The sequence below is a fragment of the Haliotis rufescens genome, unplaced genomic scaffold, assembly GCF_023055435.1.
Source record: "Haliotis rufescens isolate VD_foot unplaced genomic scaffold, xgHalRufe1.0.p SCAF_93, whole genome shotgun sequence".
In the NCBI taxonomy this organism is placed as follows: Eukaryota; Metazoa; Mollusca; class Gastropoda; order Lepetellida; family Haliotidae; genus Haliotis; species Haliotis rufescens.
The window spans coordinates 768465-792417 of NW_025964387.1; the positions used below are offsets into that span (position 1 = coordinate 768465).

The following is a 23953-nucleotide window of genomic DNA, read 5'->3' on the forward strand; positions in this document are numbered from 1 at the left end:
ATTCTGTCAGTCTGGGCTAACATATTGCATCGATGAAATATTGCAAACTCATTTTATTTATCAGCCTTTGCGTTATTTCCCACAACAATTCAAACATTTAAATCTCAACAAATACTACCACGGACTTCAATTTAATAAAATTAGTGATACGCCAACATTTGCAGCACATAGACATCTTTGACAGGCCTTTACCAATGATCTATATAGTAAGTATACATCCGTGCCTTTACAAATATTTTAAGAAGAAATAACGTTCAAAATAATAAAACAACTGATTTTTAATGTTAATTTTTATATCAATATTAAAGTTGCATCTGAATATTTAAATTTATATTATTTTTTTTAGAAATAGGCCAAATGAACATCTACCATGCATCTATTAAGCACTCAGTTACTCAGTTGCAATATACATATTAGTCATCATACATTAAAATAAGAGATTTACCCACAATATTCTGCCGCTTATAACATATGTCCCACCATTAAGTGCTCTAAGTCATCACAGGTGTTAATTCATTGATCCATCATTTCTTACAGAATTCTGATACTCATGCTCTTAAAATAGTAGTTAATTACAGAGATGTGTCCCAACAAACAACAAATCATACTGACTACCCCCCAAAATGTGTATGATGCATAAATAGATCTAAATCATAGTTTTATCTTCTTGTTTTAGTAACATAACATTTATTTTAATGTTGACAAATTATTTCCCATACAAACCCACACACTATCCTGCTGTATCTAACTATCCTGATTTTTATTCAACAGTACTTCAAGACACCTGCAGTATAAAGTATATTTTGTAGATATTATTATCATATAGCAAATATGAATTTTATATGAAAATATGAATATGAAAGTTTATCATCAAATCTTCTGATGGTTAAATAAATGAACCCCCAGTCAATCCATGTAGATAAATGGATATATTTATGTTATTTGATTTTGCATATAACAGATTATACTTACATATTTTACAGTCAGTGTCTCTAATCAGGCCCAATATGTTTTTGACTGAAAATTTCAGTCAATATGCATATTGACTGATTCACTCAGATAAGGTATATTTTTTCTTAAATTTTCATTCATTTATTATTGCCTCCAAAAATAGGACCGGAATTTAGACAGACTGGCTGAAATGACTAAGACTGCATAATTAAATCTCCTCAATTTAATTTGGATCTATTTTAATCTTATCAAGATCAAAGTAACTAATGTAAAAAATACAAAATGTTTTCACAATGAATTGATTGATTCTCCAAGCCTGAAAGAATACCAGAGTCATTTTTTATGTTACTTATCTTTATTTATTAGCATAATATTCAGTTCAGAAACAGATGACAGCTAAAAAGTCATGCATGTGTAATCAAATAATAGTACACATGCACAAGTGTGCCAAGATATTAAATAAGCTAGAAAATAAATAAGAGTCATTGTGCAATGCAGATATCTTTTGGTGTGAAGAGAAAGAAGAAAAATTTATTAATTTGTTTATGTTGGAATTTGAAACATCAGTTTAGAAAAAGGAAACATAAACAGCAAGGCCTAATGAAGTTAAGAATCAGCTTTATCTGTGTCACAATCATATGATTATTGTCAATGCAAACTGGATTTAGACACTGCATTGTGATACACAATCAACATTATAGAGATTGGCAATTAGCATGATAATATATTTTGTTTTATTTTATAAAAATTGTAGTTGGAACAAATACTCTTGAATATGTATTTTAACTAATATATAGGGTCCTGAATTATTATTTTTTACTTTGATAAATTTAAAAAAAGGCCAAAATAATATATATCTTTCATTGATCATATTGAAATATAATCATGGTAGTATTTGGCAACAAACAGCTACCATTCATATACATAAAATCCTTGTATACAACATGCACCAATTAACCCTTAAATATCAAAACAGGTTTCAGTGATTTCCATTTCTTTTATTTTGAACATTGAATCATGATATCTAGTTGATGACGAAATTTTACAGTGCCTGTTACTCTTACAATTTATTGAGAACATTTCTCATTGCTCTCTGTTATATATCTGACAAATACTTAGGCCTACATGTGTTGCTGTCAATATTCACAACATTGAGGCTACGGGCAACGTTGCATGCGAGCTTCACATTTCGCGTGCCGTATAGCCTCACCGTTGTACATACTGAAATGCATGCATATGGTGTAGCCTGCTCGGCGATGCTACAACATAGATATAGGAACGTATACAAAATCTACTTAATTTTCATATTCATACATCAAGGGCAACACTTTCAGTACCGATTGCAAAACGTCAACAAAGCGACCTGGGATTGAACGATCAGCTGATCTCACCGCATCGCTTCGAACGACTATCTAGTGGATATCTATACAATATAATCAGTCGTGTTCATCCCTGATGTATCATTAATTCAAGGAACATTTATTTCCGGACATGGCAATAGATAAATCATTGTTTGGGCGAAAAAATAAGCTCTCCACACACAAGCGTGACTGTTGCCGACAGAGGTGAAGCTTATACTAGTTAACTGTCTATAGGCGTCATAGTAACATGTAGTGCTCGTATCGCGCATACCACATGCGCCGTCAGTTTAAGGTTGGACCGTCCGGGTCAGCGCACCTAGCGGGTTAGTGAAGGGAAGATAAATTGAAAAAGATCGCCCATTAATGAATCTATTTCTGAAAACAATTTTGCATTTCTAAACTAAACAAATAGTCATCATGTGTTGTATTTGTTGAAGTCACTAAATTGTTTAGTTAAATGTGTTCAGTCATCAACAGGCTAAGATTACTTTGCTTCAAATAACACAAGACCAATTTGGAATGATTGTTTGAATGCTTTGGAAAGATAGCTCATTCCAAACTTTCCAAAGCTTGGAAAGATCGATCTTTCCAGAAAATCCAAAATTGGAATGGCAACATTTCCAAACATATTTCCAACACAGGAAATGTTTGGAATGACTTGGAATGACATTGAATGGTTTGTAATGGTTTGGAATTGTTTGGAAATATGGTTAGAATGAACAAGTTGAAATATGTTTTATCAGTAATTTGAACAATAAAAAGACTATGAATTATTTATTGAGTTTAAACTATATATAATAAATAAAATAAATAAAATTTATCTCAAACATTCACTTCTTGTCTGTCTAGCGAGGGGCTTTTACAGTCGCATTCTCCCTAAGGTGAGAGAGAGACCCGCACTTGACTCGAAGACACTTACTTACTTATATTGGAGATTTAACGTGTGCTATCCGACTGCAAGCGTATGTCGCACACGGGCCCGGCCAGGCTATTTAATATGTTTCCAAAAAGGGGAAAAGTGAGATTGTGCAACCCAGGAGGGGGGGGGCTTTAGGAGTTGCTTATATAGATTTTGAGATTTGGAAAGAATGCCAAGAGTGGGTGGGGGACAAACTAAGGGAGCTGTGTGTGTTGGGTGGTTGTTAGATAAGGTAGTTTTGGTTTTATTATTTTATTTGGGGTTTAAATGCGACTAATTAGTCCTGTTTTAATTAGGTATAAACCTTTTTTTCTAATTTATTTTGTGGATTTAGGATTGATTCTAGTGTAAGTCCGGTTTTAAGATTTAGGGTGGTCTGTAGTGTTGTTCGGTGTGTTTGGTAGTGTGTGCAGTGAATGAGTACGTGTCCTGGTGTTTCTTGTTGTTTGCAATGTGGGCAGTTTCCTGATGTGTGTAGATTAGCTATTTTACGGTGATTATTTAGTTTAGTGTGGCCTGTTTGTAGTTTAGTAATTATTCTGTCGATTTTTTTGGATGGGTGTAGTAATTTTGGTTTATTTAGGGGTTTTTTTGAGTACTTTCCTGATTTGGCTATTTAAGTTTTGGTATACATTTTGCCATTTTTTGCAGATTTTTTGTTTAGTGAGACTTTTGATTTCTGATTTTGAGCTGGGTAAGTCTAAGCTTATTTCTGGGAGTTTAAGGGATAATTTTGCTGCTTTATCTGCCTTTTCATTTCCAAAGATTCCTACATGGGCAGGGGTCCAAATGAACTCTATTTGTTTACCTGCCCTAGTGAAGTTGTTTGAGCTATTGAGTATTTGATTTATTAGTTTGGGGTGGTTTTTAGTGTTTTTATTTTTGAGGGCTTGTAGTCCACTGAGGGATGAGGATTTTTTGGTTATGGGCCGGGAAGGCGAAAATCAATCCCTCGGAGTTAGAAATTACGTTCGCCTTCCCGGTCATCACAAAAATTCTTATTATGGCAGATGATCGCCTTCCAGGTACTTGTTAATTACCAAGAAAACACCAATGAAATGAGGACACTATTTAATCTGGACAACAAAGTAAATATATAACAAGTATAGTATAACATATCATATATCATGCATGTATTTGAAGATGTATATAGACATACATTTTATCATTTATGTAAAAATTCAGTTCATTCCCAGTGCGGTAGATCTGCCACATCGTCAGTGTTGTCCATTGTTGTCGTCAATTGGTTCAACAGATCTCCTTTCAAGGCACAGAGTCTAGAGTCAATCACTCGGTATTTTCTCTTCCGAGCAGGTGCTCTTGGGTGAGCGCCTTGCTGCTCAACCCTCACTTCTGTTAGAGATTGTTCACGTTTCAGAAGATTCACTACCTCAAAGATGTTAGGGTGAGTCTTCTGGGCGCTCTTGTTCTGGTGATGATGCCATCCTTCAAGGTTGTTGTTTGTTCTGCGTCCCTGGTTTCCGAAGTGATTCCACAGGTCCTTGCTCCAAGATCCTTCTACCCATGTAGTGGTAACATAGTCCATGAACCGCGTCACCTTGACGCCTTGAGGACTGTCTGCAATCGCATCAGCCCACACGTCTTTAACCATGTCTAGTGGCACCAAGGGAAGGGCAGAAGCTCGTCTTACAACCTTCTTCACTTCTTCAACGCTAGTGTATTCTGTTGCCAGGCCTTCCTGCTGTACGCGTCGCCACATACACTGGGTAAAGTGAAAGAAGCAGCCTCTAGTATGTGTAGTTGCGAACACAGATTGAACGGTGTTGTGGGCAGCGCGCTCAAAGTCTAGGTGAAACACCCGGGGAGTCCAGTCAAAACCTAAGTTGTGTGCAGCCTCTTGGATGTATTCAAAAGCTCTCACGTAAGTACACTCTGCCTTGTTTGGTAGAAGACAGAATACAAGAGGGAACATATGCTCTTGAAACTCAGCATGAATGGTGTACACTTGGTCGAACAGCTTCAGAGAAGACGATAAAGTGCCATCTGCATACACAATGTCTGCTTCACACAACAGTTCTAGGTTCTTGTCAGTAGTGAAGATAAGGATAGGGTCTTCGCCTTCTGACATAGGTACCGTATGAAGAAATCTCTCCTCCTTGAGTACAGGTCCACTCTCCTTCTAAGTTGACGTGTAGTCTACTTTGAGGCAGGCGTGGAACAGTCTTGTGACGCTGGCGGTAAAGGATAGTCTTCATCGCTGCAAAGGTCGGGATCTCAGCCAGCACACCATCAGGTACAACGTCATGGATCTTCCTCAGGTTGGCGATCTCATCATGGTAGATCCTGGGTATAGGAGTCACCTCGGTCTTAGTATGATGAACTAGTTTCGATTTGAAGGCATCAACGTGCATGATGAAGGGCTGTTCTACATGGTTGTGTGCCTGTCCTTGTGACTGAAGGACATCATCGGAGGTGATGAGTTTGGCCTTGCACTGGCTGGTGACACACTTCCAATAAGTCTTCTCATCAGTCTTCTTGTTAATACGATACTTATGACCACTGTAGTAAAGATGCTTGCCGCCATGAACAGAGTCGATGAAAATCAAACGTACCTGTGCATTAGCCATCGTTTTGAACGTTAATGATCTTGTACTTACTTACTTACTTACTTTGGAGATTTAACGTGCGCTTTCCGACTGATGCGTATTTCGCACACGGGCCCGGCCAGGCCATTTAATGTGTTTCCGAAAGGGGCGAAAGTGGTCTGTGCAACCCAAGAGGGGGTTTTAGGGGTTGCTTATATAGAATTTGGGAATTTTGAGATTTGGAATAGATGCCGATGGGATTGGGGAGGGGAACTAAGGGAGCTGGGTATGGTGGATGTTTGTTTGTTTATGTGATTTTGATTTGGTAGGTTATTGTGTTTTTAGATGCGTTTTATTAGTTCCGTTTTTATTAAGAATACGCCTAAGGCCTTGAAGTTTTCTAGTTTATTTTGTGGGTTTAGTATTGCTTCTAGAGTGAGAGCCTTGTTTAGATTGAGGGTGGTTTGTAATGCGGTTCGATGTGTTAGGTAGTGTGTACAGTGGATGAGTGCGTGTTCTGGGGTTTCTAGTTGTTTGCAGTGTGGGCAGTTACCTGTAGTGTGTTTTTTAAAAAATTTTAGGTGGTTATTTAGGTTGGTGTGTCCTGTTTGGAGTTTAGTGATTACTCTGTCGATTTTTTTGGATGGATGGAGAATTTTTGGTTTGGTTAGTGGTTTGCTGAGCACTTTTTTGATTTGGCTATTTGTAGTTTAGATATAGGTTATGCCATTTTTTTGTGATTTTTTGCTTGTTTACACTTTTCATTTCTGATTTTGAGATGGGTAAGTTTAAGCTTATTTCTGGGATTTTGAGGGATAGTTTAGCTGCTTTATCGGCGTTTTCATTACCGTATATTCCTACGTGGGCGGGTATCCACAAGAAGGTTATTTGTTTGCATGCCTTAGTTAGGTCGTTGGAGCTTTTAAGTATTTGATTTATTAATTTAGGTCGGTTTTTGGTATTTTTGTTTTGGAGGGCTTGCAGTCCACTTAGGGAGTCGTTAAGTATTAGGATTTTTTTGTGTTTTTTGGATTCTTGATTATGGAGGGCTGAGGCCATGCCCATTAGTTCTGCCGTGAATATTGATTGGTTGTTTGGGAGTCGGAAGGATTGTGTGGTTTTAGTTGGTTGTGTGGTATGGACTCCGAAACCTGTGTGTTTGGAGGTCGGATCTGAGGATCCGTCCGTGTAAATGTGACACCAATTTGGCCAATTTTCGTGGTTGTACATATAAAAATCTTATATACTTCTTACTTGGGTTTCAGAACAAAGAGACATCCTACTCACAATTCAAACACCTTTTGCGTTAAAGTCACATCTTCTCAATACAAGATATAGTAGTAGAGATTAACTGATTCCCGCGTGTTGTTATAGCTTCATCGTTTCTTTACTAGATTACTTAATCTGAGTTCAATGGAAGTTAGTAATCACATTCTCTGAGTTCAATTTTAACAATTTTAGTAGATTATCTCTTTCTTTATTTTTCCGTCCCACGAGTTCAATGGAAGTTAGTAATCACATTCTCTGAGTTCAATTTGTTTTATCTCTTTCTCCACTTTTCTGTCTCACAACACCCCAGTGTCCTCAGTGTATAAGTGTCCGTTGTATACATAACGAGGGTACACATCACTGATCTTTTCATTCGCCTTCCCGGTCCCCAGTCCCTTACCCCTCCATTCGCCTTTCCGGTACTACTGGTAAATAGATTTTCGACTTCCCGGGCCGACACCGATTTTTTGTTGTTTTTTAGATTGCTGATTGTGTAGTGCTGAGACAACTAATAGGTCTCAAAATTAAGTATTTGGCTGGATGGCAGCTGCCATTTTATTACAAAACAGACAGTCGTCTAGACGGCTCACATGTAAGTGCGCCGACATGTACCTAAGATCATAAAATGGACAATCTTTGGTAACATCTAATTTATTGTTGTCTCACGCCAGAGCTGTGAATAATTCTGTTCATTGAACAATTGGAATTCAGGAAGTTATCAATAATTGTTTAACTTAACATAAGATAAGATAAGTTGTTTACAACATAATATTATGATGTCAGGACGTACTACAGTCAAAACTATATATTTTAAAATCAATTTAATGACAGACTATGATTTCCAAGTCCCTATTAGCAAATCAATGAGGTATCAGTTTCACCTCATGTGCAAAGACCGCCTATACTTATATATATATTTTTTATAACTATTCTCCAGTTAAAGTCCTATCCTCTTATCAAAAAATCTGTAAGAGTGATCATCATTAACGAAACTCATTCTCGTCAAAGAATACAGAACAAATGAAGAATCAGATGCATACATTTATTGCCATGCTTCATTCATCACGAAGTAGATTTACATACATTTGTGAATAGCACTTAAACTGTGATAATGAATTTTACCATTGTCCATATTATATTATAAATATTAACCATAATTGGATTTCCGAATATATAAACGACTCCAACGTTGATATTTCAGGCAAAAACAAAGTCAGCTGTCTTTTAACGTTCAGGGGAAAAGGGTTTGCTTTCACAATTGCACATTTGTTTTCACCAAAGGACAATCAAATCAAGCCAAAAACACGAAAAATACACATATATGGTTAGCGACCGTCATTATGCAGCGAGGGGGGAAATTCGTCTGCTCTAACTGCCTTCACAAAAACATTCCAGGCCTTAATTTCCGAGGCAGCTGTGACGTAGTAGCATTACATTCGCTGCGTTTGCAGCATATAAGATGTGTAATCTGTGGAGTGACTTAAGTAATATTACGGCTGAAATCTTACTTGCATGGTTGTTTTAATAGAAAACTTACGGTTTAAAAACACAATTGTTCTTATATAATGTTTTTAGGTTTGGTTTATAAACACAAGAGAAGATTTTTTATACATATAAAACTGGTCGAAAATACAGCTGAACAATAGAAAAATAAAAATAGGAGTTGTGAATAGTGACAAATTTTAATTACATCACCGTGTCAATAATTATTGATTGATTCGGTCAAACAACTGTCAAACCATCATTGCCATGTACGTACATGTACACAGGAAGTCGGTGCTGTCGTAGGCTCCAGGTAAATAAACATCGTGGTTTTATGACGGGAGATCAGACGAACTGTGAACCAGGGGCATGCGACGTAATTACACCTAAAGTTGGTAGAACCAGGGTATTGTCTTTTGGACTGGCTAATTGACCGTACGTATAATTGGTAAATATATTTGTTTTGACACCTGTGTTTCATGCACATCCCGGCTCATAAGCAGAATACAGACAAATGAGGCCCCGTGATCAGCGGAGCGTGAACAACATGGATGCCGCCTTTCGGCCGTACCAAACAGTCAATCTGTGATCTCGGAACTGAATCAAATTGCAAGCGGAGACAAGATAACTTCCCTTACCCAAACATGATCGCTGCTCAGAAATGTTCAAATCTATCTTCAGTAAATCATGAAATTAATGCGAGCATGACATTTATGCGAAAAATGCGATCGTCAGTCCCTCTGATTATTTTAATATGTTTCATTTCATCATGATAAAAAAGTTAGTCACTTATAAGGTTACCATGTTGAAAATGGAAACGATCGTTAACAAAAACAACAAAATGTATTCTCTCATCACTCAGCCTAACAGTGATATAACTGCAAATTAAACAATCAAGTACGCTAAAGTATTACACATGGTGGGTGGAGGACCAGGGGCACTTTGATTTTGACAGGTGTCATCAACTGGTCAAGTAACATCACGGTTTGTATATTCACGTTGATTGGACAGTCCAGACTGGCGCCAACTAACTATATTGTGTATAAATAAGGACACTAGGTTAATTACTGTTATTGATTATTTGATAAACATATTCACCTTTAGTTGCGTAATATGTCACAGAGGTAAAGCTAATTCATAACAACTAATTGTCCCATTTATTTGGCTTCTATCTTTTATATGAAACAAATGCTATAACATGGGGTGATAAACTTCATTGGCAATAGACGTAGCATATAATTGTCCGCATGAACAGTCTACTCTGTTCCAGATATGTTTATTCATTTTGTCAGCATTTAAATCGTTGCATTCCTGGCTCAATGATTCATTTGACGAAATCTTGTTCCCTGTTTTGAATTACCGTCAGATAGTTCCAGACCAATTATAAAATTTCCAGCCCTATGTGTTGGGCATAATTCCGAGATAATTCGAAGTTCATATTCTTGTATGAACACTTATCAAAATTCATTTATACCAAGTACTATTATGTACATATGTATATTAGTTCAAATTATAATAATGAGGCCCTCTTTGTTCTACGACAACCGTAAGTCGGTATGGGAAAACAAAATATTTGTTTAATTGTTCAAAGTTCAAAGTCAATGTCATATGATTATAGACAAGGAAGATGACAGAAATTCTTTTAGTTAAATTTGCTCATGATTTGGTCTTTTCGTGGTACATAGTGCCAAAATACTCTTAATTATTTACTTTCATGTCATTACCAATCTCACATAAGGTCAAAAGTTGTACAACGTTTAACAGATATGATTATGACATGTTGTATCCAAACATTTCCAAACATTTCCTAACAAATCCAAACAAATCCAAGCTTGGAAATATGACCTTGCCAAATATTGGAATGGTCATATTTCCAATTGTAATGGTGGTATTTCCAAGTTTTGGATTTTTTGGAATGGATGATATTTTGTCCAGTGTAAGATAACCTCTGGATCAGTTTGTGATATTGACTTTGAGAAATCTTTTGTGAAAACAAGGTAGATCAATTTAGTTATGAAGCTGATACAATTCTATCCCTTGAATGCATTCAATGCAACATTAAAAGTATGGCATGTTACTCAAGGAAAGGTGCCAAAAATAATCTTCATAGTTTCATAAGAAAACAATATTATTTTATAGGTAGTGGCATTAGAAAATACATTCTTATATATTACTTTCTAATATTATAAAAATATTAAAAATCAAACTTGATATAAGAAAAGTATAAAATATCATTGATAGATTATTTATGAATATTTTGTTACTTGTTCAAGAAAATTAATGAAGCAATTAATACTTAAGCCTAAAAACAAATATTTTCCTTATTCAAGAAATAAATAAGAATAAACGTTTCTTTGGAGTGACACAGCAATCTTTCAAAATTATGAGTAATTTCCTTGTTTTCTGCAAGAAATATTTTCTCGTGACTAGTTTCCTGCTTTTAGATTTGTCTTAAAATAAGAAAACCAGATGTCTGTTTTTACTTACAACAGTCAATGTCTGACTTTTTGATTGTTTGCTTTACATAAAATGAAGTATACCCTTACATCTTTGAAATAAATTATTGAAATAAATAACACAGGAAATACATAAATAACCAACTATTTTTTGATAATTATAAAAGAAAACATTTAAATAAATTAAGCTAAACCTTGATTGTGACAGGGTTTCCTTTTGTTTGAACGATCTCATGCAGTTTGGCAGGATCAAATGGAGATCACTGAAACCAAATTTACAACACAATATTTCAGAGGCCAAAAATGAGGTTATATTCACATATTTTTGTAATCATCATCTTGAAGCTAAAAGGATCTGCTTTGGCCACTCATCTTGCTGTAATCAACTCCATCTTTGCTCATACCACAGGAACAAAGGTTTCTACCACTGCTGAAGTTCAGTCTCTCATGCATTCCTACAAGTTTGCAGACCAGTATTCCTGTTTCCGGCATCCCATCAGCAATTTAAATGTCATCCGTCATCATTCTCCAAATATGAACCACTTACTGACAAAGAGTTGATTACTTTCAAGACTATTTCTTTACTGACTCTTTGCAACTGCTGTACAAGTTAGTGAGGAGATCCATGCTCTGGAGTTCAGTGCAAGGCACAAATAACGAAAATCAAATACAGTTTTCACTGTTTGACAATGAAATATATCTGATAATTAGCAAAACTCATCACACTCTATAAATTCTAATTGCTTGTGGACCACAACAAATGGCTGATGAATTATGCATGGCTAATATCATTTCCAAGAATAAAGCTGTGACTTTGAATGATAGGAATTTGATTAAAATGATAAAGGTTACAACATTCAAGGCCTCAGTGAAGCTTTCAAAATGTTTTATGGTACACATGTGGAGGACATTTCCAAATTTGGCGCATCAGTGACAAAAATGATGACGGATGCAATTTCCTATTTTGACTTGTACCATAGTGTTCTCATATTGTTTCAGGTGAACAAATTGACTTGCCTTTGCATGTGTTTGTGATGGTGCCATCGGTGGGGCAGGATACGCTCACCATTTCGTGAACGCCTGGTATCATTACTATTTGACAGTGATTCATAAACACAAGCTCATGATATGGTCAGAATTGTACAATCAACTCTGCTCTATTGGTTATGGAAAGGGTTGTGTAGCTCTTATTTAAGGATAATGTGATTTTTTTGGTTTCCTACAACATTGGCTGGTCTTTTTGATTTTACCAGTGACTACATGGAAAAATATGTTTCTTCCCATTTCATCCCTGTATCATGATATAACATTTATACTAAGTTTTCCTATAATAATTAGATCCACATCAAGTGCTTTTATGAGTTATCATGGTGTAATATTTATACATCATTTCATATAATTATAGTTTAGCAAGTAATACTTATCATCAGGTAAAATGCATATATAAAATATCAGTAGTTTCAGTTATAGCTTTTTAGATAGATTCTAGCCTAAGGTAATGGGAGTGCATCTCCTAGACATACTATTCAATAAGACAAGAGTTATGTCTACATAGTTTACTTACTTACTTTGGAGATTTAACGTGCGCTTTCCGACTGATGCGTATTTCGCACACGGGCCCGGCCAGGCCATTTAATGTGTTTCCGAAAGGGGCGAAAGTGGTCTGTGCAACCCAAGAGGGGGGTTTTAGGGGTTGCTTATATAGAATTTGGGAATTTTGAGATTTGGAATAGATGCCAATGGGGTTGGGGAGGAGAACTAAGGGAGCTTGGTATGGTGGATGTTTGATTGTTTATGTGATTTTGATTTGGTAGATTATTGTGTTTTTAGATGCGTTTTATTAGTTCCGTTTTGATTAAGAATACACCTAAGGCCTTGAAGTTTTCTAGTTTATTTTGTGGGTTTAGTATTGCTTCTAGAGTGAGAGCCTTGTTTAGATTGAGGGTGGTTTGTAATGCGGTTCGATGTGTTAGGTAGTGTGGCAGTGGATGAGTGCATGTTCTGGGGTTTCTAGTTGTTTGCAGTGTGGGCAGTTACCTGTAGTGTGTTTTTTTATTTTTTCTAGGTGGTTATTTAGGTTGGTGTGTCCTGTTTGGAGTTTAGTGATTACTCTGTCAATTGTTTTGATGGATGGAGAATTTTTGGTTTGGTTAGTGGTTTGCTGAGTACTTTTTTGATTTGGTTATTTGAGTTCAGATATAGGTTATGCCATTTTTTGGTGATTATTTGCTTGTTTACACTTTTAATTTCTGATTTTGAGATGGGTAAGTTTAAGCTTATTTCTGGGATTTTGAGGGATAGTTTGGCTGCCTTATCGGTGTTTTCATTACCGTATATTCCTACTTGGGCGGGTATCCACAAGAAGGTTATTTGTTTGCCTGCCTTAGTTAGGTTGTTGGAGCTTTTAAGTATTTGATTTATTAATTTAGGTCGGTTTTTGATATTTTTGTTTTGGGGGGCTTGCAGTCCACTTAGGGAGTCGTTAAGTATTAGGATTTTTTTGTAGTTTTTGGATTCTTGATTATGGAGGGCTGAGGCCATGCCCATTAGTTCTGCCGTGAATATTGATTGGTTGTTTGGGAGTCGGAAGGATTGTGTGGTTTTAGTTGGTTGTGTGGTATGGACTCCGAAACCTGTGTGTTTGGAGGTCCGATCTAAAGATCCGTCCGTGTAAACGTGACACCAATTTGGCCAATTTTCGTGTATGTATGCTAGTGTGGTGGTTTTAGCAATGTTTGGGTCGGTTTCTTTATTTATTTGACTAGCTAGTGTTGTGTCTATTTTGGGGATTTTAAGTTTAGGGGTGAAGATATTTGATTGTTAATTGTTAAGATTTTTAATTTGGTGTTCATTTAGGTAGTTTGTTATTCTTTGGGATATTGGGGTAAGTAAGGGCTGTTTACAAGCTAGGGCTTGGTTTTTGGGGCTTATATTTTGGTTTATTAAGTTTTGGATGAGAGGGTTTGATTGGGACGCGGCCCAGAGATTTAAGCTTAGCTGTTCCCTGCTTAGACTTAGTGGCATTTCTCCTGTTAAGGCCTGAAGTGAAGTGTAGGAGGTGCCATGTTGGGTGCGTGTAATTAGCTTGAGAGCCTGATATTGTATTGAGTCAAGTTTTTTAGATAGAGAGTTGTTTAGGGTGTTGTATATGGCGCAGCCGTAGTCTAGTTTTGATCTAATTAGTGATATGTAGAGAGAGAGGAGGGTATCTTTGGAGGCTCCCCAGTTAGAGCCAGTTAGGCATCTTAGGGTGTTTAGGTCTTTACTGCATTTAGTTGTTAGGTTTTGGATGTGAGCATCCCAGGTGAGATGTTCATCAAAAATAAGTCCTAAGAATTTGGTTTGTTTTTGAAATTTGATTGTTTGGTTGTTTAGCTGAGGGATTGGGAAGGCAGGTTTCATGTTTTTATGTTTGAATACTACTCCTGTTGTTTTATCTGAGTTAAGGGAGAAGCCCCATTTGTCAGCCCATTGTTGTATTTTACTAAGAGATTTTTGGAGTAAATTTTGGGCCATTTTAATGCTTTTAGTGCGGATCCAGATGGCTCCATCATCCGCGAATTTGATGTGTTTACTTTAGGGGATAGGCCCTCGAAAAGATCGTTTATCATTATATTGAAGAGGGTGGGGCCGAGGATACTGCCCTGGGGAGTGCCATATTCTAGGGGACATTGGTCCGATAGTGTTTGGTCTATATCCACGGTTATATTACGATTGTTTAGGAAGTCCTGGATGTAGTTTATTATCTGACCTTTGAGTCCTTTTTTTTTAAAGTTTTTGTATTTGCCCATCGTGCCATACCATGTCGAAAGCTTTAGAGAAGTCTAAGAAGATGCCTGTGGTATATTGTTTATTTAGTTGTCCTGTCTTAATATCTTGCTCTAGTCGGGCGAGGTTATCTAGGGTTGAGCAGCCAGGAGTGAAACCGCTTTGATCTGGGTTTATGATGTTATTTTGGGTTAGGTATTGTTGTAATCTATTTTTAGCCATTGATTCCATTACTTTATATAAGTTTGAAGTTAGGGATATTGGTCTATATGAGTTAGCTTGATTACCTGGTTTATTAGGTTTAGGGATTGGTATGACTAGGGCCTGTTTCCAGGGAGTAGGAACCTGTCCGTTTAGGTAGATGAGATTGTATAGTTTGAGTAGTGCCTGGAGTAGTTTTAGGGGGAGTTTTTTTATTATTTGGTAAGAAGTTAGGTCTAATCCTGGGGCTGTGCCCTTTTTCCTGTTTTGGATTACGTAGAGGAGCTCCTCCATTGTGTAGGGTTGGTTTATTTCCAGATTGTTATTGTTTGGTTCTTTTGTGGGTTTGTTTTCTATTTTAAGTTTGTCTTGGAATTTTTGGCTGAAGTTGGTGTTACTGCTAACGGCCGAAAAGTGTTTGGCGAGATTATTTGCTTTTTGGGCGGGGTTGGTTGAGTTGTTAATGCTAGGGGTTCTTTTATGTCGTTTTAAGCCTCTAATGGCATGGATTTTGCGCCAGACCTTTTTGGCATCTGTACGGTTATTTATACCTTCGCAGATTTTTTTCCAGTCTCTACTTTTGGCTATTTGGACTAGTTTTTGAACCTGGTGGTTTAGTTCGTGGGCTATGTTTAGATGTTTGTAGTCGCGTTTTGCTTTAGTGAAGGCTGATTTAGTTTTCGTCTAGTCTGTTCTATTTCCTCATTCCACCATGGTACGGTCGGTTTGCCCATCTTAGATGTTTTGAAGGGGATGGAGGTTTTGGCTGCGTTTATTATATATGTTAGGTTTTTACAATAGGTTTCTGGATCATTATTTTCTATTTCGTTTAAGTTAGCTTCGTTGCAGATATCTTGGAATTGGTCCCAGTTAGCTTTATTGTAATGGAATTTTGGTTCTTGGTTTTCTGTTTGGATTGGTACGTTTGTATTTCCTATAGTTATGTTTATGGGGAAGTGGTCACTACCTAGCGGGACGTCGTGCACTTCCCATTGAGTACTTTGAGCTAGATCTGCGGTGCATATGGTTAGGTCGATAGCCGACATTTTTTGGTTTATCTTATCGTACCTCGTGGGTTGGTTGCTATTTAGGAGTACTAGATCGTTTGTTTCTATCCATTCGGATATTAATTTGCCATGATTATCTATTTTATCATCTGTGCTCCATGTAGGATGGTAAGCGTTTAAGTCTCCTAGGAATATAGTAGATTTATCGCTTATTTGGAGTAGTTTGTTTAGATCCTCAGGTTGGACATTTTGTTCCGCCTAGTGGTAAATATTTGTGATGTTAATGTTTCGGTTATTTAATGTGATTTTAATGCCGTTGGCTTCTAGGTTTGGCATGTCTATTTTTATTTCTTCGTAATTTATATCTTCCCTGATAAATATGATTAGTCCTCCTGCGGCTCTTCTTGTTTTGGGTTTTGCTCTGTCAGTTCTAACTGAGTTGTAGTGAGGTTGTGTAAATGTGGTTTTTGGGGGGAATTTGGTTTCCTGGATACAAGCAATGTGAGGGCCTTTATTTAGTTGAAATTTAGTTTTTAGTTCATGGCCGTGGGAGGTGAGTCCGTTGGCGTTCCACTGAAAAATATTTAGTCCTTCCATTATTGGGTTCGGCTGATTGGTGATTTAGTTTTTAGTTTCAATTTTATACGGTGACTTCTTTTAGACCGAGGTTAAAGAGGAAGAAGGGTAGATTGGTTAAGTTTAGATTGAAAGCTACTTTGTGGAATGATTTCATGCTAATTTTTGGTGAGTTTTGACTATGCATGTATGCTAGGAGTAAGGTGAGGTTATTTAGGTTTTGGATGTTGTATTGTTGGGAAGTTTGGTTTGTTTTAGTTGGAGTAGTTTCTATTGTTTCCTCAGTAGTGGAGAAATCTTCGTCATCGGTTAGATTCGGTTTAGCTGTTTGAGTTTCCATGGGGGAGGCATGTGATGTTGAGGGTTGTGTAGGTGTTTGCGGGATGGGTGTAGCTGATGATATCTTAGTGTTTGTGTTTTGTTGTTGTGGTTGCTTGTGGGGGAGTGTTGATGCCATGTGGGCTGTAGGGTGCATGGATGAGGGTCGTGTCGTGGCGGTTGTTTTGTGGTTTGTTTTGCATGCAGGGGTTGATGTTTTGGCTATTGTGAGATGTGGGAGGGTTTGTGGCTGGTTGAGTGGCTGCTTGTGTGTGTGAGGTGGGTGCGGTTTCTCGGTAGGGGCCCCAGACAGAGCTGTCGGTTATGGGTGTGGTGTTTGTTTGTGGGATGGTGTTTGGGTGTGGTGTAGGGAGGAGTGGTTTAAATGCAGGTGAAGCAAATTTTCATGTTTGGATTTTAGCCGTGACTATATTTATGTGTTTGTTGGCCTGCTGGGTGAGTGTGTGTCTGTGTGGGCATTGGTTTGAAATTGAAATGTGTTGGATGGATTTGCAGTGGATGCACCAGGGTGTGCATGTGCCTGGGCAGTCTGTTTGTGCGCATTTTTTACTTTTAGTTTTAGGGTATGTGCATTGGGAGGCAGTGTGGTTGTATTTGAGGCACTTTGAACATTGCTTAACCTGCTTTATATAGGGTTTGACTTCTAAGTTGGTGTGGGCTCCGAAGGATATGTGTTTGGGGGCTTCAGGGAATTTAGCGGTTTTTTTTAAGTTGATTATGACAATGGAGGTTGGGACCGTTTTTCCGCTTCTGGTTGAGGTTATTCTACGCGTGCTGGTGATTAGGGGTTGAGGGTTATGGTCTTGGTTTAAGTTAGCTTCTAGAGAGTATAATTGTAAGTCCTCAGTTGTTTCCCTTGGGTTAACCCTAATTACGCCTCGTGTATATTGTTGCCAATTAGGTGTTTGTTTGGTTACCGTGACGTGGAATATTTGAGTCATTTTATTTGCTGCGTTGTAAGATTCTCGGTTAGGGAAGATTATCTAGTATCCTTTATTGGCTTTTTTAATATTGTTGTAATTTATTTTTTCTCTTTTAAACCAAAGTCCTATTTTATCTGCCGAAGGTTCTAGTGAGAGAGTGGTGCCTGAGCCTGCTGAGAAGAAGTAGAGGGCAAGGGTGGTGAGGAAGGCGGCAGGGGAGGGTGTGGGCGATGGAGGTGGAGTGGATATGTCGAGTTTGCATTTTTTGGTGTTTTGAGGTGGCGAGTTAGCTGGTTTGGTGGGGTGGTGTGTTTTGTGTTTTCGCCATACTAGTCGGGACGATGTTTTCGAGTGACCTCCCAGAAGTGTTGTGCACTTCCGCAGGCGTGGGTGAGTAAGGAGCTGGAATGTCTGCGAGTGTGACGTTGCTGTTGTCAGTCATGTTGTTTGGGTGTTGTGTTGGAGAGTTGGAGAGTTGGAGAGCGTCTGTTGTGGTGAGTGGTGGTGGAGTGGTGTTTTGGGGAGGTGAGTTGGTTTGTTGTTTTTACTGGGTGATTTGTGTTTAGGAGGCAGGGGAGGTTGCGGTGGTTATTTGTTGTTGGTTTTAGTAGGAGGGTTTGGGAAATGGATTAATTATTAAAGATTTATTTTGTTGCTGGAAGGCTGGGATTAGGTGAGACAAGTGGAAGCGGGGATTAGGAGATATTTAGTTGAGGGAGTGGAGGTATGTGAGTGGTGGGCGTGGGTGGTGAGTAGGAAAGAGCTCGCGTTGTGTTTAGGAGGAGGGGGGATTAGGTGTTTTTTGTTTTTTGGAGTTGGGTCAAAGGGTGTGTTTGAGTGGTGGGCGTGGGTAGTGAGTGCGAGCTGTGTTAGGGAGATGGGGGAGGATAAGGTGTTGGTTATTTATATGAGTTTGAGATGAAAGGGTGTGATTGAGTGTTGTTTTTAAGGATTTAGGGGTTTTGTGATTAATTCGGTGAGAGTGATTTTAAGAGTATGTGAATAAGGATAACGTGATAATTACCGATGATGGAGTTCTCCTTGGCTGGCTATCAGGCAATGCTCTGTGCTGGCTTGGGAGGTGTTGCTCGCTTGGGGTACAAACTGCAACTGATTGTCTGGCCAAGACTCGATTATTTACAGACCGCTGTATTATAGCTGGAATATTGCTGGTTTCGGCGTTAAACAACAAACAAACAAACGGTGAGAGTGATTTTAAGAGTATGTGAATAAGGATAACGTGATAATTACCGATGATGGAGTTCTCCTTGGCTGGCTATCAGGCAATGCTCTGTGCTGGCTTGGGAGGTGTTGCTCGCTTGGAGTACAAAACTGCAACTGCTACATAGTTAAATAGATTTGAAGCTTTTAGATAAATGCTAGCCTAAGGTATCAAGATCCCATCTCCCAGACAAAAGATTTGTCTACATAGTCTTACAGATTACCTTGAACTATTTTATTTAGGTAAATCTGTCATCACATATATTAGAATAACATTCAGCAATTACTTCAATTTAGACTCATTAAGGATTAGCCCCCATACAAACTCGTCTTAGTGCATTAAGGATTAGCCCCAATACAAACTCGTTTATAGTGACACCATAATCTCTTTCAAAGCACCCAGTAAGTATATCAACAAGATTAGTGCCAGTCCAACAGGATTAACAGGATTAAGTATTCCCCTCTGTCTAGCCATTCATTTAGCATAGGGCACAACCCATCGTGTATCCACCAATCATATTCCTTTTTATTGTTCTATTTTTTGTTAAATACATGCTGTAGGAAAATGTTAGGCAGAAGGGGTTTGACGCTCACACCAAGCAGATCTCTCTCCCACAGCCAAGAGGATTTTCCGACTCTCTGTGACACCCTCAGCTATTTTCTAAGTAATTGTAAATTGTTCATTGTTAATTGTTCTTGTAAATAAAATTGTGATTAGTCTCCTGTGACTCCGGCTCTTTGCTGACTAATTCCCCCAAGAAAACCAGCACGCCATTTGGAAGGTTTTGTTCATCCGAACATTCCATGATAATTCCATAATAATTTGGCGGAGAATCATCGTTTTCGGAACCACGGAGCCAAGGAACTAACTACGACCAGCTACAAGAACCCATTGGAGGACATGTCCAACCGTGATCATCTGATGGAATAACAAGCAAGCTGCATCCACCTCTGACCTCAACACTGGATTAAAGACAACCAACTCCTCCAAAGACACCAACAAAGGAAGAAAAAGTCTTCAAATATTGTAAGTACAGCATTACATTGTTAATTACTTGTCTTTCTTTAATTAAGTACGGTACATACTAATAGGTGTCATGGCAAATATGGAGTCTGGAATGGAAAGTAACTTTGAAAGTGAAATTCCAACAGTGTCTTTAGTTACGCCCCTTGCCAAAAGTGTAATTCAGGCAAAATTTGGCACACAACAGCAAATTGTTTAGTAGATACAGGGGCATCCATTTGATTTATTTCGTCTGCTTTTCTTAGCACAGCTTTTGAAAACCTTACTCTTGGAAACTCACCCTTTCCACAGGTTAAAGGTGTTGGTGGCGAATTGCATAAAGTGTTAGGTTCAGTTGTGTTAGATTTTGTCATTGAGGATCAGAAATTTTCTCAAAGATTCCATGTTCTGTCTACACTACCAGGGCAATGATACTAGGTGAGAACTTCCTTGATGACAATGATGCAGTCATTCCTTGATACTTAACAACAGCTCCTCAGATAGGCAATATATCAATTTCATAGCCAATTCAGTGCAAGAGATTTGTGGATTAGCAAAAACAATAGATCAGATTTACATCCCCCCTCAGAGTGAAATTCATTTCAAGGTTAGACTATCAGAGGCCAAAGAGGATTCCCTCATCCTCATTGAACCCATTGCTTCCCTCACTGCTCATTCTGAAGTAGCAGGTGGTAAAACTCTTTCCAAAGTGAAAAGCAAAACTGCTACCTTTGGGCTTATGAATCCCTCCCAAGAAGAAAAGGTTCTTGACAAGGGTACAGTTGTAGGCAAATTTAGTTACATTGACAAAGACTCTGTTTTTGAAATCGACTGTGACCAACCATTCATAAGTACCGGTAACACTGACAATGAGAAGAGAGACAATGACACCAGGGACTATGTTCAAATTGCACAAGAATTAGGATTTGATTTGACCAATACACAACTGACTCCAGATCAACGACACAGACTACTTAGATTTTGGGGGCAAAATAGAGACATGTTTTCAACGAGTCTTGCAGATTTAGGAAAGACTGACATGCACCAACATATCATTGACACTGGCAACCACCCACCCGTTAAGTGTAGACCATATCGCCAATCTCCTCATCTCCAAAAAGTCACTGAAGAACTTATAGATGATTTTCTGAAGTATGATTTGATCGAGGAGTCTACTTCTATGTATTCAGCTCCAATTATCCTAGTCCAGAAACGTGATGGCTCATATAGATTTGTTTGTGACTACAGAAAGTTGAATTCTGTCACTTAACCAATGTCATGGCCTCTTCCTGTTTTTGATGATGTTGTTGATAACATCGCCAATGCACAAGCTAAGATCTTCTCAACTTTAGACCTTGCTAATGGCTTCTTCCAAGTGCCATTACATGAAGATTCAAAGCATAAAACTGCTTTCGTCACCCATCTATTCAAACGTTTGCCCCAAGGTTTGACAAATTCACCACTTTGTTTTCAACTGCTCATGAGCAAAGTGCTAAGAAAATTGCTTTTTAAGGTTGCTCTGATTTACATTGATGATTTGATAATTTACAGCAAAAACTTGAAGAGCATCTCCAACATTTGGAGCAAGTATTTTACTATCTGAAACAGGCAAAATTACCACTAAAGCCATCCAAATGCAATTTTGCAACGGACAAAGGTTTTTTTCTGGGTCATGTTTTATCATGTGGAGGTGTTCAAGTTGATGACAAAAAGATTGATGCAATTAGAACCTTTCCAGTGCCCAAATCACAAAAGCAAATTCACTCCTTCTAAAGCCTCACAAACTTCTACAGGAAGTATGTAAAAAATTATGCTCACAAAGCGCTTCCACTGAATGCTTTGCTAAAGAAGCATTCAGAGTCAGAAGTAGGAAAGAAACCAAAGTTCCAATGGTCACTTGAGTGTGATCAGGCATTCAACACACTCAAACAATCTATGAGAAGTACACCTGTTCTGTTTTATCCAAATTTTGACAAAGAATTTCTTCTCGCAACTGATGCCAGTGATATGAGCATAGGTTTTGTTTTGAGTCAAAAAGATGAGAAAAATAATGAACACCCAATAGCTTTTGGTGGTAGAGCTCTTCAAGGCAGCAAAAAGAACTGGAGCATTACAGAAAAGGAAGGCTTAGCTCTAGTTGAAGCCAATCAGATCCTTTCGTCCATACCTTGCAAATTCCAAATTCACAGTCTACACTGATCATATAGCATTGAAATGGCTGAAATCCATCAAGGATGCCACAGGTAGGTTAGGCCGATGGTCTTTGGAACTTTCTACCTACACTTTTGACGTTCACCGCAGCGGCAAAGCCAATGGGAATGCTGATGCTCTCTCACATAGGGAATATGAGGAAAATATTAACTGTAATGATCAGACAGAAGAAGATGCTGAGAAAACAGTCTTCTCAGTAACTTCAACTCAGTAAAGCTAATTAACTAGCAGTACCACTATCTTGCCAAACACTCATTCATCAACAGACAACACATTTGTCAGTCACCTTTGAATATGAAGAGGATTATCAGTCAGTACCAGTTAATTGTAACCTTAGGTTCCGGGTACTTTACCCTTCTACCTTTGGTCACTTGTACTTATCAACCACTCTTTGGTTCTAGGGAGATGTAGCTCTCTCAAAATCACAAGTCAGATGGTTTGCCCCAGTCCTTTTTATTTATGATAGAATTAATCATAAATATACACACATGGTCCTCAGATAAGTTCTTGTTGTTGCCTGAATTACTTAAGTACAACACATACCTAGATGATGCTTTGAAGAGCCTGATGGTTTTTCTGATGAACGTTTAACTCTACTTCTTTTCGGACTCAGGATCCTTTCTGATTCCAACTTTTCTGTTCAGCTGTATGCTCCTGACTCCCCGCACCACTCTCGGACCACTAACAAAATACTATTGATGATAAATTTAGCTCCTCCCTCCAAAATCACATTTGACATCATGAGAAATGAGTCATAATAGTCATTCCCCAATTTCCATAGTAATTAGTTTTACCATCAAGCCCTTCGGACTAACCAATTTGATTACCTCCCTAAGGTCACTGGTCAACTGGGACATACTCATATAATCAAATACCCTCAAGTACTCTGCCAAGACTGGAAGGCGCCGAAAAGATACTTAATCATGTTATTTAGACATTCCAATCAAGCAGTAGTATTCAGAAATATTTGATCACCACAAGTCTAACAATTTTGTTCCATCCATCTATCTCCCTTCTGACATATTTATTGCAAAACCAATTCTACCAATTCATTGTACTAATGAAAAGTTATACTCTATCACTTAAGAGAAGCAAAACCAATAATCACCCTCACCCTGCACAGTCACTTCTCTCATATGCGTCTATATTTTACCCAAAAGCTTAATTTAGTAAACTACATTTTAAGTAAATACCAAAAACCCTTTTTCTAAAATACCCTGGTTATATAATGCTGTTGCAGCATTACATGCTACAAATGCTGATGTTACTCAAGACACATTGATTGAAGTAAGTATAAAAGAACATCCAAATTTATGTCACCTACAAAGGATTTGTCCAGATTTCGTCCAAATCTTTGACTACAAAGAAGATGATGTCCTTCCACAAGATGAAAAATTTCGTCAAAAGATTCTAATCGAAGCCAATACTTTTGAATTGATGAAGGCATCCTATACCGATTCGTTCCACAAAGACAGAAAGGCCATGCAGACAAGTTCATTAAACAGCTGGCAGTCCCAAGAACCCTCAGGAATCAAGTCCTGCAATCTTACCATGACTCAGAGTTTGGCGGTTGCCACCATGGGAAAGAAAGGATGCACAACACCATGAGACCTAAGTAATACTGGCCCAAAATGTACAGCGATATTGCTACTTATGTCCAGACATGTGAGGTATGTCAACAGACCAAGAGGCACTACCATGGCAAGAAGGCACCACTTCG

General features: G+C 37.9%; 1 protein-coding gene across 2 annotated transcripts in view; it reads left to right on the forward strand.

Moving 5' to 3' along the window:
* LOC124131984 overlaps positions 1-23953 on the forward strand; it is a 121591-nt gene that overhangs the window by 43403 nt on the left and 54235 nt on the right. The gene's annotated exons all lie outside the window — the stretch shown is intronic.